We start from the raw sequence: 16529 nt of genomic DNA on the forward strand, positions 1-16529 counted from the left end.
TATCAACAGTTTTATGCAGAGCACAGCTCTCTTAGTTTCATTGTCATAAATTATTGAGGTGATTGTTGGGAAGAGAACAACAACACAGCTACCTTTAGTGAAAGACGAAAGCTGTAATGAAAGGGGGGGGGACTCAAGGTGACTCGCAGACTACATTATCTTTTGGTTGCTCTGTTTCAATGTCAGCTGCAAAGACAGATTCTCCTTTCATCTCTGCCCTTGTTCTGTTTTTGCGTCTGTGCGGGAGAATAAAATATGCGGAAATTTGTGGGTATGCTGTATGTGTGTGCAAAATGAGAGAAATCACTGGAGAAGCATCAGTTAGTTTGAGAGGCGTTGGGAGGGCGGGCTATTGGGGGAGGGTGGAAATGACTAACGGCCTTTTGTGTAATTAATGAGGACAGCGTTGATTTCCACCGATAATTTAGCATGGTTGCCAGCGCTTGACTTCTGATCCCCATTTACCCTGCTCTGTCTCTATTTAGATCAGCCTAGTGTGGGAGGACTGTGTTAACCTTGGAGAATAGACACAAATCACAGGCAGATGCACAGAAAAACACAAAGCCTTATCCACGTCCGCACACAGGACCCCCCCTGAAGTCGCCCACACGTACACACGCAAACATTTATACCCCCTTCATCTATTTTGCACCTTCTCTCTTTTCACACACATACATCAACCATGTGCACACATGCAAACAAGGAAAAGGCATCTGAAAGCGCACAAGCGCGCACATGCACACACACACATACACCCACAAGCACCTGAGGCAATGGAATAAATGCATCTGTAATGATAGCAGATAAGGACTCCCAACCAGGCCTGTAGTCATAGCTCAGTGATTTGGCTAGCAGGGAAAGGGATTGTGGGAATGAAAAACAAGCCAGTGGAAACTTCTGGGCCTCCAGGAGTCAGCAACCAAAAACCCACAGTCAGTCAGTCGGACAGAGAGGAAAAGCTCCAAGGTACTCTTTTAAACATGCTTGCGAGATTCAGCACACAGTTTAAAGCAGATTTATATTCAAACTACTTGTCCTTTTGTACATGGACATCTTGGTAATGATATTTGCTCCTGTTAATGAAATTGCTAATCACTTTCTGCTGTGACATGTTGATTTGACAGACGTCCGAAAAAAGCCTGATGCGAGCAAGCTGGTGATGGCAGAAGCATTGATCAAAATACCCAATAACCACCCGCATTATTTATTGATTTCTGATGGCTTATTGTATATCAGGAACATATGTTGGCTTAAGGCTCGCCGTGTTCAGGCCGCTGTAAAGACCTGATTGACATGCAAGTGCCGGCATTCTTTATTCATTCACTTCTATCCAAACATCAATGGCACAAGGCTGTATCACCAGCTAGAGCTTAAACAAATGGCACGCGTCTCCCTCAGGCCTCACAGCTGACATTTCCTAGATTTATTATGCATGTGGATAGGCTGCAGGGAATTCAGGTGCAACTAGATAATACTTGAGGTATAATAGTGGGTTTGTACATCTTACAAAAACACAAATGCCCATATGGCACGGGGGAACTTAGATTTGTTCATCTTCAATATTCACGGCCTTCCTGTGACACAACCTACATGTACATGCCCTGAAATATTTTCACAACACAGTTTCACTCTTTCTTGTTATGAGTTGTGTACAGTTTTCATACTTTTCCTTGCTTATTGTTGAAATGTAAGCGATACTCCTGCAGGCGACTCAAAGAAGGGGTGTGTTTCTTTTTTCAGCGTGAATCACCCAGCCAGCCTGTCAGTGCATCCATCACTGATGCCGGGCAGTTCTGCGTTATTAAACTTTACGCACGCTAGTGTTACGTGAGAGACCCCCAACTGTCATGCATTATGCATGCTGTAGGTATTTTTCAGGGGCTTTCAGTAATGAGCTCAAAGCTTGCTTTGGAGGACCCTGGTGTTTTAAAGCAGGGTTCCAGCCCTGGCGTCAACATCGGAGGATGTGAAATTTAAAAAAAAAAAGAGAAATCACACTACTGAGCAGTGCCATGCTGCCCCCGCTCATACACCCGCCTTTGACCATCCCCAGCCTGCAATGCCACACATGATAAGCTTCTTATTCATATGTAAAGCAGGAGCTGTGGGGTCAACCAAATGATCTTACTGCTGGACTTCTGACGAGAGGGGCTTAAAATGCCACATGAAACTCATTAATCAGGGACAAGTTGATGTTGCAGTTGTAGGTGAATGCAGCAAAAGTCCCGGATGGAGGTTAAATATGCTTTTTAAAAGTTTGACATGTAGTTTCTTTCAGACGATGGTCAAGTTTACTATCACAGAAAGTCAGGATGGACTGGACACTGCACCACCTCCATAAATCTCTAACAAAGCTGAGACATCTTTACTGTTTTTAGCCAAAAGTTTTGTTACATAGAAGTTGCGATCTCATTGCCATGTTGTCTGCATCCCAGAGATAAAAAAAAAAAAAAGCATCTTACCTCAGTATTGTTTAAATTTCTTCTCCGAGTCATATAGCCAACATTCGTCATGTAAAAATATGTCAAACATTGCATCAAATCTTCAATTATAAATCACCTTTACCAATAATATGGCACTTTGAGAGGAAGAGGTGGTAAAAAGAGATGGATCATAACCAAAAACAGGAACAGGGCAAAAAAGAAATCCTGTCAAGGGTATTATGGAAGTGTCTGAGAAGGAAGGCCATAGATCAAAGCGTGGGACGGCCATTTGTTCCTGAGGAATAATAGCTGTGATGTGTGTCGGACCCGCTGACCCGCTGGAACAATAAAGCCGAGTTGCGGCTGCCTAAGAGCAATGACCTTGTGCGGTTGAAACCTGCCTGAAACAGGAAAAAAAAGAGAGATGGATGGGTAGAGAGACGCATGACCAGGGAGAAACAATTACAATCTATATAAAGGCTGATTCCTGTCCGACACCGCCACTCACACTGCTGAGAGAAGATTGTTGTCGGCTTTCTCTTAACAGTAGAGTTAAGAAAAAGAGACTCTTTTTCTTTTATAAGGCATGAGGGCAGAAGACTTTTTTAAGGCAGCCCACTGTTTTACTACCTGTAAAACAGTTGATCCAATTTAGTTACGAGTTTTGCTTTAAAAGACTTGAATCTTATAAACACCAAGCCGTATCAGCCTTATTCTTTTATACCAGTAGCATAGTTTCTGTAATACGTTTTCTCATCGAAATGTCTTTGCAATGAATATGATGCCACACATTATATACTTATTCTGTCCGTGACTGACTGCTATAAAGATGCCCCAGACAAAATTTTAGAGGCTGGGACCACATCATAAAAAAAGAATGGTATCCAACAGCCAAGACATAGGACTACTTTGTCACATCTGAAAAGTGCGAGAGAGAAATATCCAGTGTGCGGGGGGAAAATGGCAAAGTACAAATCAAAGGAAAAAGCCATTCAGCCACCTCGGGGATAGGTAACAAAAGGGCTTCCACGAGCTGTGGGCTTCTTCACAGATAAAAGTCTGTCTGGGAGAGAGCGACAGACTGGTGTTCATTGTGCTACCATGGGAGGGTGCAGACAGTGGTGTGAAAGGAGCCATCAAGGTTGAATGGGTGAGAAAAGGGGATCTGTGGGAGTAAATGAAAAGGGCCTGGATCAAGCATGCCATTGGTCTCAATAGAATGAAATGACAGCACCTTGTATGGAGGTAATCTCAACATGTGACCACCAGCAACCGTGTAATCACAAAGCAGAAAGGGTGCAGAACAGAAACAGCTGTATTGGCCCTATTTTAGTAGCTCACAAAACTAATCATTTCATTGAAAAACTGTGTTTTGCCTATACTTGCCATACTGAAAACATTGGGAGAAGAAATGATATATCTTCATTTCAAACAGATCATGCAGACTTGCTTTTTAAAAAAGAAATTTTTATGTGTTCAGTATAAATTAGGAACATATCACGCAATAATCTGTGGAATTAATCACATTATTTATAGGCCCAAAGTAGGTCTATTTCCACATTCTGTGCTTTACCCTGTATATTTGCTACTGCGTAAAGATGTTGCAGATTGACCCAAGAAAGAAAAGCATCTTCCACAGCAATGCAATACCAGACTTTGCAATGTTTTACAGCCAGCACTGTGGAGCCACCCTGGAAATTCTGAACCTGTACCACAAATATGCGCCTACTAGTGTCTGCTTTGTGCTTTAAATTAAATTTAAAAGGGAGCTAGGATCTGGGATCGGAATATCAAAGGAATTCATAAGCAGTACACTCCCATGAGCTGGTGATGAAAGAACTCAGCTGGCCAAACAGTATAAAACATTCTCCCATAAAGCACAAGAACAGGTCCCAGTCAAGAGAAGACGCCATTGCCGGTCAACCTAACACCATCTGCGCAACAGACTGCACGCACATGCGCTCTACAGCACAGTTTCTGCTTCATAGGACAGGTTCAAATGCTCAGCTGATGGCACACCAAAGAGCGCTGTGCAAATAGCACAGATGCACTGGTCTAGCTCAGATAACTCTGGGAACGCCTTTTTCGCTCCAGTGAACAGTGTCTCGTTTGCGTTTGCCAATATTTTTTTGGCCCCAGATTTGAGTACGCCTCAGCACGGGTACTGTTTTCAGGTTGTCAGGCAGATGTTACTTTTATTCCTGTGGATGCGATATGTCCTGAATATAACATGGGAATTTCTTTAAATCTGGCACAAAATTTCACTTGGACTTTAAGACGAAGTGATTACAACTGAACGTGTAAACTGCCAGTTTGTGGAGGCATGTTTTTTATTTTCTTGATTTATAAGAGAAAGTCTCTCTGGATCAATATTAGTCACAAAACAAGGTCCCCTCTGGCAGTCTGCCGCATAACTGCGATGCAGATTTGGGTATCCATGACCTTTTATTACACAATATCGTTGTCTCAACAATGTTTGTTCGATTGCTCTTTACTTCCTGCGGTGAACCTCCACTTCAGACCATTAGTTTTAACTTATGGCACCGATGAGCTCGCTGTCGACACATACTAATAAGAAACAAGTAGCAGATGCTTTCAGTTTACAAGGGCAATCACATTGACTCAGGACCTTTCTTGAGAACGTATAATGGTGAATTATGAAGAAAGCCTGTGGTCTCTCTGCACCAGGCCACACTATTATATTGTATTTACATTTACAATAAATCATTGGACTTTCAACCAGTTTAAGTCTTGTGAAAAGATAGTTATTCTGTTTTTTGGTTGTTGTTGGCCTTGTCATCAGATTTGAAACAAACTTAAATGCTGGATTTGACCACTGCGTCAACCTGAAGATGAATTTAAAAGATCTTCATCAAAGAACATTAACCATCAAGGCTTCTTGTTTTCATTTCATCATAGTGTAAACTATGCAAGAAAGAGCAGAGCAAACTCTCAGGATCCATTCATTCTCTTCCGCCTATCGTTATCAGGGTTGCGGGGAGCCTATCCCGGCTGTCTTAGGGTGAGAGGCAGGGTACACCCTGGACAGGTCGCCAGTCTGCTGCAGAGATAACACGTAGACACAGACAACCATTCGCACTCACATTCACGCCTATGGGCAATTTAGAGTTTCCATTTAACCTATCCCCACTAACTGCATGCCTTTGGACTGTGGGAGGAGGCCGAAGTACCCAGAGAGAACCCACGCAAACATGAGGAGAACATGCAAAATCCACCCACAAAGACACTGGCATGATTGTGGAATTGAGCTCAGGACCTTTCTGCTGTGAGGCAAAGGTACTAACCACCATGTCACCATGCTGCACAAACTGTTATGATATAATTTGACAATGTCTGTTTCTCAGCCACAAAAAGTCCACTGTCAGGAAACAACTGACTACGTATCTAAAGTCTTAAGCTCCTGAAGATTCAGTGCTTCCATCATTCATAAGTCTCAGGATGAATTGTTTGGAGCCTCTGTAAAGATCAGCCACAAAAGAACAGATCTGTAACAATTCACACTGTCATTGAGGATAAAGAAAAATTAAGCTAATTCGAAGTGGGCGGGTCAGGATTTGTCATAGTGCATGAAAGAAAAGGGTTGTGACAAAATCACAATGATGAAAGTGACAACCAGGTCTGATTATGTCTGAATGCCTTCTAATCATATCAGTCCACACTTATGCTCTCGGGGGAACTGATTCATAAATCAAGGGTGCATTTGTCATGAGCAATCGAGGAAGCCTTGCATGTGAAACCACAAACCTCCGACTGGCGAGTTTCAACTGGGAGGGCAGTGGTGATTCACGCTTCTGGTGACATGCTCTCTCCCCTGGCACCTTCCTCCGTCTCCAGACACCAGGTGGTGTCATGACAGTCTGCCGGAATGCAAATGTGTTCTCAACAACGCCTGAACTGTTACGATTCGCCCATTTGTCACAGGATATGTTCATTACCCACAGCTTTGGGCCCAAAATTAGTGTCGGTACAAGACATCCCGGCTGTGTGATGAATCCCCCTCGCCGCCTGCCTTGTCATCCCCTGTTTCAGATCGAAGGGTCTCCTTCCTCCCCTTTCCTCCCCCCTTTGCTCCTCCGTGTCCTTCATATCTCCACGCTTCTGTTCTTTATTTTTTCACAAAGAAATATTAGTCAACAAAGCTGTGCGCAGCAAGGGCCCAAACCATGGCTCCAGAGGACGTCACATTACCCTTCCAGATGGTGCGCTAATGTTGCGGTGGATATCAAGGTGTTCCAACTCATAATAAGAGGGATCCATTGGCGTCAACAGTCATTGAGTTATAACCTTGCAACAATACGTGGCATCTTGGCGGAGGGGCGTCAGTGTGATGCCATGGTAACCTTGTCGTGAGGACAACAAAGTGACACACGTTGATAGATAGAACGCACTAAATGGTTTTATGCATGTGGTGACTAGTCAGTAACTGCTAGGGGAGGTCAGACATAGTAATTACGCCACTTCATATGAGGAGCTATTATTATTCCACGCTAGAGTTATTTGCATGACAGGATTAGGGTCAACTTATGTCTCAGTTGAGTCAGTTCAGAAAATGAATGCAAATGTAAAATGTTATTTAAGCAGATCTTTGGAGTGAAGGCAGGACTGCAGTGTGTGAGAGAGATCATATTCTTGTGTTTTTGTGCTGGTGTACGGTGCTCAGCCACTGTTGCAGACCCACCTCATGCTTTTTTGGCAGATTTGTCACCTCTGGTAGCACAGACCAAATACCGAAGGAGAGAAAGGACAAAGACACAAACAAAACCGAATCGCTTCATAACTATCCTTTCCCTTCGCTTCAAGAGCAGACACGGCAACATTTTATGCCACACCACCCCTGTCATGTATTTATGATGAGCAGTCTCCCGCCATAATGAATGCGAATCCAGCGAGCAGACGTTCAGACATGACAGAAGGACAACAGCCCTGCCTTACACTTGCTGAAGACAACAGCGTACGTCCCACTTTCACTTCCCCTACCCCTTCCTCCTCCCTCACCGTGGTAATGGTTTCTCTGACCTCTGTCTCCCCATTACTGTACGCTTCACCCAACATCAACCGTCAGACAGCATCACTCATCAACACACATCACACATCATGAACACACCAGCGCCGCTGCCCATTGCCTGGTTCCCGCCGCATCAACTGGTGACAGCCGGTGTTTGCAGGATGATAGAGATGACAGGAGCTCTGTTTGAGATAGCAATGATGACCCTGATGATGACCTAATTAGTAAAGTGTTTGACAGCACTGCACTGGAGGAAAGTAGTAGAAGAGCACAATGTATGAATTTTTGAATGTTAGGCATCTAATCATAGGCCAGTTGTAGCATGTACTGTTCTGACTGATCAGGACAAGAGTCAAGGATTTGCTGCGTTTGATTTATTTTCTGTTAGGTGTCTCCTATGGCTGAATTCGAAATAGTACATACATTGGCAAGCCTATTGTTTCTGGGTGTTGTTTTTTTGTTGTTGTTGCAAAAGGCAACATAGAGGTAGTTTGTAAGGCTGCCAGAATCACAGCACATGTTTACTCCATGGGACATTTGATTCATAGCCCAGCAGCCTTTCACACTGTGTCTATAACGTATGCCTACATAGATATGACAAATCTCTGCTAAACAAGAACTCAGCCTGAACAACCCTGTTGTGTAACAGTAGAGATGTGACTGGAAAGAAAGAAGAAATGTTTGAAGAAGGACGATAGCAATATATATATAAAAAACGGCCCTGTAACTCTCCCCCTTATCATTGTGATCATTTAATGTGAAATCAGTCAAATTTGCTCGAGATAATTGACTGAAAAGCTTAATTTTGTGAACTTTAAATATACTGAAAACAAACTACCCTGTCAAACTGCAGGTTTGTGCCGCGTTCATTTCTGGGACTCCCGTAAACGTGTAATGAATGTAACGAATTAGGACTTCTAGTTTCTGAAGGCATAAAAGACAACATCACCTCCTGGACACATGGCTACTGCCATCCTTTCAGGAAGATTCATTAACTCTGGGTATTACTGTACAAGCGTTTGTTTTAACTGATGTCAGTCTGCTCACTTTGAATGTGTGTGGCAGCTCACAGACAGAAACCAAATGAAGAAAAAAAACTTTCCCTCTGTTCCTTTCTTCTTAATCAATATTACTTTCCCTCAGGGGAGGATTAAGAAAAAGGTTTTCGTGATAGTCGTACAAATTCAATTTCAAATTGAATTGTTCTTCTTGCGGGCAGGTGCGTTTTGTCACATGTGAACATTTTATCACTGATGCCATCTTGACAGTCTCCCTTGGCAATGCTCAGATGGTAGGTTATTAACACATGCTGAGAGGGAAGAAAATCCATATTCTACAACTTGTTGTTTGTCATTTTGACAGTCGTCAGCATTAACAACATAGTCAGCCTGCAGCAAACGTAGCAATTACCTCTAGACTCTCAATTAATGAGCTTTATGAAAATGTTATTATAATTGTTACAGGACCTTATCAGACCTTGCCAGGCTCTTCTCTCCCCTCCTTCTTTAAGACACAGGGAGTCGAGTGCACGATATAATTGTTTATGCTTTAAGATTTCTTTTTTTTTTTTTCATCTGTTTGCTCCACAACATTTCTCCCCATGCGTGCTTTGCTCCACAAAATGGCGACTTTTAAACTGGAAGCGTTCCATATTAAAGTGTACAAAATGAAGTCAGGTTTCCTTTGGGGGAAGAAGAAACCCCCCCCCCCAAATTGCTGGTGGTTCTTTAATGTGTCCTTATAGCCTTTTTTTATAAGCCTTTTTTTGCCCCCCATCGTTTACAAGCCGTCTTCCTGTCTGGCAAAATTCAAAATAGACCAACTACCAGGCTTATTTGGTTTTCCCACATCTGCTGCTTCATATCCTTGGCTCAGATTCGCAGGTCTGGAGCCAGTGTCAGACTCAGCATCGGAAGGCGGCAGGTCTCCCATCAACCTCCTCCAACCATAAGCTATCCTCCTCACTGAAACAGGCCCCAGATGGAAATGGTGTAAGACTGTGAAAGAATCTTGTTGACAGAATTCAGGACCCAGTTAAAGGTCTCACTTTGACAAGACGAATCCTAGCCTCAGGCTTCCTTCTGCCTCCAATTCGCTCTCTCCCATTCTTTTGCCCTTTCTCTCTCTTTCTCCTCTCTTTGTCTCTGTCTTTCTACCCTCTGTCTCTTTGAGTGCGGGCACTGGCAAAATTTCAAGTCTTCTTATTTATTTATCAACTCATTAAGATTCCCCCTCGCACCTCAGTCCCACAGAGGCTTTTCTGGAGGAAGAGATTCCTAAAACAGCCCTTATCTGAAGTCTCCTTTGTCCCCAAGTTCTTAGGAATTGTTTAACAGGATTATTACCGAGGTTACACTATCCATTATACATTCAGCTGGAAGTGGGAGAGTGATTTACATTACGAATAAATTTCTTTCCTCTGTCTACTTCATTTCTGACGTAACTGCGTGCAGAAATGACCTCCGCTCAAAGCACAGAGGGATAAGCCTTGGTAGGTACATTATGAGAATTAATTTGACAGTTTTTCAGATGAAGAATAGAAAAAGACAAAAGTTTAAGGCATGTGATGGAACCGCTTGTCTCCCAGGATCTGCCTGTACACGTTGAGCTGCAAAAAAGTGAAACACTATGAAGCTGTTTTATCTGTATTAAGACTGGAAAATGAAAGCGTGCGTGTAATACGATATGCAAATATATTCCATGCTCAAGTGCTAAAACGTAGACCCAGACATGATCTCCTAGAAAAGTAACAAATCTAAAGATCCGATTGTTATTGGTGTACAAGAGTGATAAACTCTTCAGGAAACTGTTCAGCGCTTAACTAGTCAGGGGATGAAGTACAAGAAAGAAAATAAACTGCTGACATACTGAGTGAATACGGGCATTTCTCCAGGTTTGCAGGGTTTGTTGCCTAGTGATACATGTAATTGCAGCTATAACTGACATAGCTTAATATGTCCTGGTATAAAATTAAATTTTCAAGTGTTGCAAATATGCGCTTTCCAACTGAAGCCCAATTAACCAAATTGATTGATGCTGGAATAGCTTTCAGCGCAAACGATAATGAGGAAAATGTAAAAGAACGAAATCAACAAAAATTATGCTTGAAGACGTACGCACGCCTTTCCAGCAGTTTGTGTCGAGGCGTGCAGTGATACTCACGACGGTGTGAGGGACTCTCTGCGATGGAAGCAGCTTCCCCCACCATGTGGTAAATGGTTTGTGACTGGTATTGAGTGATGCACCCGCTCTAGGATACCCAACGATAATGTGTTCTGCACACAGTGTTTCATGCTGCATAGCGACAGAGTATCATTCAGAAAATGTCTTTGTGTGTGCACAAAACCACAAAAAAGCCACAAAAAAAATGTTTGAAATCATTTCTATTCTGGCTTCATACCATCTGTGCTGTGCAAAATAGCCACAGATAAAAATAAGGATGAGCCACATTATCTGGCTTCAAACACTGATGAAGAGTAGTGAATGAATAAAAATGTATTTTAACCACAAATTAGAACTGCCTGAATGGTTATTGAAAGTGCTGCCTAATGGCTTTTCAAAAGCATTGACAACACTAAGTAAAAGCACTGCTCTAATCTCAGCTTGCTGCACGACATATTAATAGCGTGTTTTGAAGATGACACACCGTTTGTTTGTTTTTTGGGAGCCTATCAAAGCCTCAGAGGACTCTGTGTTCTCACTTCCTTGTGTCTTTAGCTGCTGTTTGACTCCCATGACCTCACTTACATACAATAGAGCGCCATTATGCGATCAGTTATTTCTGGCAGGCTTTTGACAACTGTTTTCATCTCATGCCCTCATATTGATGAGTTAATGTGTTCTTTTAGCTTTTCATTTGAGCCAGCTGCCTGGCAAGGTGAATCTCCCCCAGGCATTAATGGCCTGCTGTACAGCAGAGAGTCAATCCTACCATACACTGATAGATAAATCACATACAGAGAGGGGCAGATAGAGGGCTAAAGGTGCATGTAGAGTAACTGGCTGTAGGAGGGGTTGTGGGTACTTTTTTTCCACATTTTCCCATTCATCACTTGTGTACTAACTGAATACAAAAAAAAGAAGCTCACCCCTCAACTTATCCCCCCCCCCCCCCCCCCCTCTCATTTCATTAAGAAAAAGAAAAAGATGACTGATGTATGTGGAGAGAAACAAGATTGAAAGTTGCGATGATGGCCACTCCATTTGGCGGAAAAATTGACTCCGACATCCTCATTTCCTCTCCCAATGGCTTCAAGACCCCCATCATATTTTTGACAAAATTAATCTACATCTTTGAAACTGTCACTCAGCCCAGAAATGTTAGGGATGCTGTGTAATACAACTGTCTTCTTCTGCTGATTAATTGTATTGAAGTGCTGTGTGAGAATGAAAATGGGAACTCTTGACAGAGTATTCCATCCATCTAGTTTTGTTTTCAAAAGATGTCCTCCCTGTTGCCCCTTTTCTCCACTTATGTTTGACCAAAATAAAGCACATTCCTGCACAGAACCATTTGACAATTTTATCCTTAGGAAAGGAAAAAAATGTAGACCTCTGTTTCGAATGACCCTCCTTGATAGTGACACTCTGCTGTGTCTCATCAAATTAATTAACTGTCTGATGGATCATAAATCAGCCAACACATTAACAGGGCCTGGTGTTTTATGCTGATTCAAGCCTTTCTAACGTTGTAGGAAGTATATGGTACAAACCCACCCGTGAACACTACTACAGGCCACTTATTGTACTGTCATCGTGTCAGATCTGGAGTACATGAGAGATGTTTTCGTTTAAATCTCGACAAGTGCATAGCTTAATAGCTTGAACATTAGACAGCTATAAATGGAGAAACGCATAATCAAACTTGGCATAAGTGGAAAATGTATATTTTCTGCACTGATTACAATTAGAGTTAGTTCATAGTAAAGCTGAAAAAACTGTAAGGGCTCAACCTTTTTTACTGCTAACTCCAGATGGTGTTCCATTCATTCATACAGTACGTGTGAGACTACATGATGTGGTAGAGACACTGAACTCTTGACAGTGTCTCTCTGCACACAGCTGTGAATCAAATGCTCCATTGATTTTCAAAACGTTTCCATAACCAGATCCTTGGATTCACTGGCAGTTCAGTGAAAGCTGCGTATGAAGAGCACTGTGTTGTTTTCAGAGAGCGCTTAAGCGCATGTGTATGAAACCTGAACGCATCATCATAAGTCAGCGTATCGTCTCAAGACCCTGACATTTATAGTAAAGCATAAAACATGAGAGTCTATGCTCCGTTCTTGCCCACATGGAGACACACACCCAAGCGGGCTAATGTAGACACACAAATTCGCAAGCACCAATCCCCAACCATGCACACAAAAACACCAAAGTTTAACCCCGACCCCAACACGACCACTTGATTAAATTGTTCTTTCATTTAAAATATCAGTCAGAGAATATTCAACATATTTTTTTTAACTGAAGCTAAAGGAGGTTTGATAGAATAATAACAAAAAATATCTGCTCTTTAGTGTTTTTAATGCAAATCACTTTTCATCTCCACACATTGCATCACTCTGTTTAAGCTACTGCATAACATGCTTTCACTGAGTAGTGAAATCCCACTGAACAGATACCTTCAAGGTGACATTGCATCATTTCACGCATTATTCCTCTGTAACTGAGCCTGTCATTTTCTGTATCTTTGTAATATCTGAGATCTTGAGTAGAATTCAAATGAAAGATGTAGGTTAGTATCTCACTTGATGAATTACTATCTTAATTAAGCCTGAATGAGCCCTGCAGCTATAATGTAACGTTGTCACGCTTAACAACAGAACCAGTAAGATGTGAGCAACTGGTGTCATTAACTTTAAAACAAAGTTTATCACTTTTTTCCTAGCATGCTACTATCCTGCTAGCACAATGTTACCGTTTCATGTGTATTTATGTATTTGCTGTGTATAAAAATCCCGATAGAAAAGCTAATGTGAGAGCTCATGTAGCATCCATGAGGTATTCAAGTGTCATTGTCTGCACTGACCTGCTGGGGAAGTGTACTGATCTCAAATACGTCAGACTTTTTAAAAGATGAGGACTGTTGAATTCATCTGATGAGCTACCGAGCATCTGACAATCTTCTATTCAGATGCAAAGCCAGGTGAGCCATTCATCACAAATCCTGCATTCGCTCACACAATCCGTCACCGAACCACATTCAATTTTGCAACTATTTTGGGACGTGGCTGCAGTTGCATCTGTGTTAATGTATTTATCTTCTTTTCACAAAAAGAAAGCTATGCCAAGTATGAGACAAGGTATTAGTGACTTCAAAGAAGTGAGAAACATGTCAGAGAAATCATGAGGGACTAATGGGCTCATGCCAACTCCACCTCCAGCGGGATGTTGTCCTAATCCTGGAGTGTTTTGGGGGATAAGCCCCAATGTTGGCTCACGGAGACAATTCTTTCCAGCTCGATCTCATCAATTTCTCAGTGAAGGGTCCCCATCCAATGTTCTCCCCTTTTGTTGTGCTGTGACTTGTGTCATCTCCCAATTTATCGCACTGTGAGCGGGCAGTTTTTATCATGAAAGGTTTCTCTCCGCCTCTTTCACTCTCTGCTCCTTTGCTCCCACAGTCGTTCTCTCCCCTCTCTGTTCTGCTCTGTTTGCCGCTGCTGAAGTCTTATGGCAAGATCACAGCGGTGACACAATGTGGTCACAATTCACAAGACTGATTAACCCCCCCTCCCCATTTATAATGTACTGAAATCTATTTCTGTCAGTTCCTTCACCCAAACTTTGAGCCTGATAGATTTGTCTTGTTTTCTGTAATATCTGTAGGTCCTGTTTGATGAATGTCAACAATACATAGTCTTCTAAAGCAACAGCAAATATGCGTGAATTGAATTTGCATAAATGAAATTTAATGTAATGAATTTAATAATGAACTGCCAGCGATGAAACACTTAAGATCTCCACCAGAATCAACAAATAACAGGATAAAGTAATGCGCTACTTAGCAAGAAACAGACAACAACAAACTACTTATTAACAGTAAAATGGCTTTGAAGTTGCAGTCACAGATTAAATTCTCTCTAACTGCGTTATAATCACAGCCAAATAGCACCCCACTTCACCCCCCTCCCGTCCGCACCCCCATTTCCACCCACCCCAAAAAAGGTAAAATGACTACCATGTGAAGACTGCTCATCAGTGATGAATATTCATAGCTCTTTGGTAATGGCCGTTTATATAATCAGCGGGGATGGGGTTGGAGATGGATATGGGTTAATTATCAAGAGCAGTTTTAATTGCATTCTTCGTCACTGCGATGATGTTTCCGAATTAGCGAGAGTCTTTCTTTCTTTGTTTATGTTCATGCATTTGGAGTCAGTTAAACCAGCTGATGTGGAGACAGGATCTCTGAATGTTTTTTCTGCTTCCATAACTTCAGTAGATGAGAAAATGAAGCCCCGGTAGACGGGCTACAGGGCTCGAGAGAAGTCTGTGGAGATGCCTGCGGAAGTGAGGATAGTGGAAAACATGCTCCTAATTCTTCCCAGGGTCTCACCCTCTTAACCCCTCCACTGTTCTGAAGGCTTCAGCATTTTCTTGCAAGCACTGAAGTCCCTGTTCTGGGATACCAGATCCACTTGTAACTGTTTGCAACGATTATATGTTAAGAGACATTTCTGGAATGTCAGGCTCTTGAGTTTGACTAGCCAGTTTCAGTCATGAACTAAAACACTGATGGTTAAACTCAGGCTTTAAACATTAACATAAATGTATTTAAGCTGTCTAGATGTTAATATTTAACTGTGGAAGATAGGTGAGAAATAGATTTGTTATGTTTTACATAACAAATGTACATTTCCTGAAAAACAAGCAGACTTTGTATTTCTGTACCTGCAAAAAGAAGGCACTGGGTACATGCTGATCAGCCACTCTTGGGAAATCTTGGGTCTTGGGTTTCATGAAGATGTTAGGTTGATACTCACCACCTGAGTATTGCTATACTCCACAAGGACAGCCTCCCCACAGCACAGCATAACTGCAGTGATGTAAGAAAAACAAAAACCACAAAATTCAGAAGAAGCAGCCATCAGAAATAACTTACTTCATAATTTATTGATTAATTTTCATTTCCAATATTTTGGTTGTTACTTCAGTGCACCATGGGTCAAACAGCTACTTTTTATTTTCCCACTGAGCTGCAAATGAAAGATAGATTCTAGAGGCCAAAAATGGTTTACACGTAAAAAAAAATCTTAAGCAATACAGGAGAATGTACTATTTGAAAATAAAATAGCAAAAGAAATAAAAGAATACATAAAAATAAAAGAATTAAGAAAAACTTCATAGGGAGGATGCACTTACAGATTCTTATCATTTTTCTTTTTGTTTACATATATCTGTGGTGTCAGGAGCAAGAGTTACTATGTTCTGAGCAAGTATTACAGCACATTTTGCAAAGTGGTGCAATCGTCCAACCGATATCACGACAAACATGTAATACACAAGCTGGACACACTTTGCCTCTCCACAGCGTGAAATGGACACGCATGCAGAAGTTGCAGTAAGCTGCAGTACCAGCAGAGGGAGCTATTTTAATTTAAGCTAACAAATAAAATAATCACGGGAAAACATTTAAAAAGACATTATTAACACATTTACACGTAAATACAGATTAGCAAGATAGCTTAATCATTTCTGGCACAGAAGGACCCTGGAACGTACTTCATACCTTCCTTGGTCAGTAGTGACTTCATGGCTTTAAATATGTTATCTCCCCTCAGCTGGTTCTGCAACATCTGCATGCGTGTCCTTTACATGTTTTGGAGAGGCAAAGCGTGTAATGGACACAGTGGACATACGTGTCTATTCAACCCACTCCCAAATGTCTTTTTTCCTTTTTCAATATAATAATGTCGGTTTGCCGCCATAAAGTGCATTTTGTGACAAATTAAAAGGTACAGGCTAGCCAGAGATCGACTATACATTTGTAATCTAATCAACATACTCTAAGTGGGCGGGGCTTAATCAGCAGACAACGGAAACTATCAACGACAATATAGTTTAAATTGTATACT

The sequence above is a fragment of the Astatotilapia calliptera genome, chromosome 5 (genome assembly GCF_964374335.1).
Source record: "Astatotilapia calliptera chromosome 5, fAstCal68.1, whole genome shotgun sequence".
Lineage (NCBI taxonomy): Eukaryota > Metazoa > Chordata > Actinopteri > Cichliformes > Cichlidae > Astatotilapia > Astatotilapia calliptera.